Genomic DNA, 2,723 nt, shown 5'->3' with positions numbered 1-2,723 from the left:
GCTCCACTTGTAAGACAATTTCCCACCAATTAATAATACAGAATGGAACCTGCTTTTCTAAATTACTGATTTTTAACGTGCAGTTTCCAAGTGTGGACTTCTTGTGAAGCTTTCAAGGGATTCATGAGATCAAAACTATTTTCATACAAAATTCAAATTGCAGCTGGGATGAATGGATCCAAAAATTGTGGTATCTATACACATTGGAATACTATGCAGTCATTTGAAAGGGCAAAATAATAGCATTTGCAGGGAAACGGATGGAACTAGAAGAAATTATGTTGAGTGAGGTAAGTCAAGAGCAAAGAGACAAACATCACATAGTCTCCCTGATAAGTGGAAGTTAAATCCAAGACATAACATGATACAACAAAGTTAACAAGACAAGAAACAAAGGATGTTGGTATAATTTGTGGAGGGAAAGGGCAAAAACAAATTGTTTAAATAGGGGTACAGGTGGACCCATTGCAATAATGAGATGTACAAGTCTTTATGTCGAAAAACAAACTTTACAACTTTGGTGGGGAGGGGTGTGGGGGAGATGGGAAGGGATGGGAAGGGGAAGCAAAGGAGGAAGCACAATGCTTGATAAGAAATGTACTCATTGGGGCTGGGAAAGTGGCTCAGTGGTAGAGCGCTTGCCTTGCATGCCTGAGGCCCTGGGTTCGATTCCTCAGCACCACATAAACAAAAAGAAAAAAGCCGGAAGTGGCGCTGTGGCTCAAGTGGTAGAGTGCTAGCCTTGAGCTGAAGAGCTGAGGAACAGCACCCAGGCCCAGAGTTCAGCCCCACAACCGGACCCAAAAAAAAAAGAATAAAAAAAAGAAATGTACTCATTGTGTTTGTTTCGGCAGCACATATACTAAAATTGGAACAATACAGAGAAGATTAGCATGGCCCCTGTGCAAGGATGACATGTAAATTCACGATGCGTTCCATATTTTTATAACAACAGATGCTGGAGGGAATGTGGACAGAAGGGAACCTTACTGCATTGTTGGTGGGAGTGTAAACTTGTTCAACCACTTTGGAAAGCAGTATGGAGGTTCCTCAAAAGACTCCACATAGAGCTCCCCTATGACCCAGCAATCCCACTTTGGGGCATTTACCCAAATGATCACAAACAAGACCACACTAAAGTTACCAACACGACTATGTTTATTGCAGCATTATTTACCATAGCTAAGATATGGAACTAACTCAGATGACCCTCAATAGATGAATGGATCAAGAAAATGTGGTATATATACACAATGGAATTCTATGCCTCCATCAGAAAGAATGACATTATCCCATTTGTTAGGAAATGGAAAGACTTGGAAAAAATTATATTAAGTGAAGTAAGCCAGGCCCAAAGAAACTTAGGTCCCATGGTTTCCCTTATTTGCAATAACTAGTATATGTCTGAGTCAAGCAGAAAAGGTCAGATAAGTTGATGTTAGGGAAATGAACCCTAAGATATGTATTTAAATGGTTTTTTTCTTTCAGGTGATTGTTTCTAACACATTTATAAGATGATTTCTTTGTTGCTTTGTATGTCCCTCCCCCATGATATAACCCCTGCTTTCACTGTATTTGAGGCTGGTATAATTTGTGGAGGGGAAGGGAAAAAACAAATTGTTTAAATAGGGATACAGGTGGATCCATTGCAACAATGAGATGTACAAATCGTTATGTGGAAAAACGAACTTTGCAACTTTGGTGAGATGGGGGAGGAGGATTGGGTGGGGGGGCGGAGAAAGGATGGGAAGGAGAAACAAAGGAGAAGGCTACAATGCTTGATAAAAATGTACTCATTATCTTGTTCATGTAATTGTAACCCCTCTGTACAGTATTTTCACAATAAAAATTTTTAAAAAAAGAAATGTACTCATTACATTGCCCATGTAATTGTAACCCCTCTGTATAGTATTTTCACAATAAAAATTAATTAATTAATTTAAAAAAAGAAACAAAGGACTTCCACTCATTTGGATGAATCACTACTAAATATCCCCTGCTGCTGATCACATATATGGTATATATGTGCACACTGGAGGGAAACCAGGAGGATGACACAGAACTAGAGGGAATCAGGAAAAGACATACAACACTGAGACCCATTAGCTGCACTGGAAATTGATCAAAATGAACTAAGCAACTCAATGGCAGTGATGGGAGGGAGGGAACGAGTGGGAAAGAGGGAGTATGTCAGCTATGCAAAACAAAAGAAATATACATATCAGCCAATGTGGAAGAAATAACTGTATTGTCAAAGCTCATAGAACTCATAAAAGTTATAGACCACGATAGACAATTTGCCCCATGAAAGTTAGAATGTGTTTGTGACTTTAGCTAAGCATCACTATCCCACAATACTGTGAAATTTGGGAAATTATGTAATCACTTAATCACAATAAAGCATTTGAAAAACAAAATGCAGCTGGTCACCAGTGGCTCATGCCTATAATTCTAGCTATTCAGGAGACTGAGATCTGAGGATCACGGCTCAAAGCCAGCCCGAGAAGGAAAGTCCATGAGACGCTTATCTCCAATTACCATCAGAAAACTGGAAGTGACACTGTGGCTCAAATGGTAGAGTGCTAGCCGTGAGCTGAAGAGCTTAGGGACAGCAGCCAGGCCCAGAGTTCAAACCCCACGATGGATAAAAAAAGAAAAAAAAATCAAAATGCTATTTGCTTTTGCTTGGATTTTTGCCATATTTGCATTTGTATTGAAAAATG

At 39.4% G+C, this 2,723-nt stretch overlaps 1 non-coding gene across 1 annotated transcript; it reads left to right on the top strand.

Moving 5' to 3' along the window:
- Positions 1-838: 838 nt before the first annotated feature.
- On the top strand, positions 839-945 carry LOC122111002. The gene has a single exon (XR_006147962.1). It is a non-coding gene; the product is annotated as a U6 spliceosomal RNA (small nuclear RNA).
- The last annotated feature ends 1,778 nt before the right edge of the window (positions 946-2,723 follow it).

Source organism: Dipodomys spectabilis, unplaced genomic scaffold (assembly GCF_019054845.1).
Source record: "Dipodomys spectabilis isolate Male_0828 unplaced genomic scaffold, ASM1905484v1 ptg000083l, whole genome shotgun sequence".
Taxonomy (NCBI): Eukaryota; Metazoa; Chordata; class Mammalia; order Rodentia; family Heteromyidae; genus Dipodomys; species Dipodomys spectabilis.
The sequence above is the reverse complement of the archived record's forward strand: the minus strand, read 5'-3'. Positions and strand labels throughout refer to the sequence as shown.